This window comes from Corvus brachyrhynchos, unplaced genomic scaffold, assembly GCF_000691975.1.
Source record: "Corvus brachyrhynchos isolate BGI_N302 unplaced genomic scaffold, ASM69197v1 scaffold44, whole genome shotgun sequence".
Classification (NCBI taxonomy): Eukaryota; Metazoa; Chordata; class Aves; order Passeriformes; family Corvidae; genus Corvus; species Corvus brachyrhynchos.
In genome coordinates this window covers 451,696-451,944 of record NW_008238359.1, presented here as the reverse complement: position 1 = coordinate 451,944, position 249 = coordinate 451,696, and the positions used below count along the sequence as shown (strand labels likewise).

At 71.9% G+C, this 249-nt stretch overlaps 1 protein-coding gene across 3 annotated transcripts in view; it reads left to right on the top strand.

Annotated features, from left to right (window-relative positions):
* Positions 1–70: 70 nt before the first annotated feature.
* TEAD4 (TEA domain transcription factor 4) overlaps positions 71–249 on the top strand; it is a 51,450-nt gene continuing 51,271 nt past the window's right edge. For 2 of the 3 annotated variants that reach the window (XR_001862473.1, XM_017735999.1), the window contains exon 1: positions 71–173. The gene's annotated coding sequence lies outside the window, so the exon portion shown is untranslated. The remainder of the gene's footprint in view (positions 174–249) is intronic. The other variant, XM_017735998.1, reaches the window with a different exon arrangement.

Sequence of the window (249 nt, the reverse complement as noted above, 5' to 3'; positions counted from 1 at the left end):
AGCCCCCGCTCCCACCCCTGCGGGCGCGGGGGTGGGGATCGGGCGGGAGCGAGGGGCAGGCGCGCAGTTACAGCGCTCAGTGCTCTCTTGGCAGAAAGTCCTGGAGCTGAAGGAGGATTTGAAGCCGGTCCCCGCTGCCCCTGCGGAACAGCAGCCGCTCTTGCCTCGCTCAGGTCAGGACACGCTGTCCCACGGTGGCTTTGGCGCGGGGCGAAGGGGCGCGGGTGCCTGCGGGGGACGGGCTGGGAG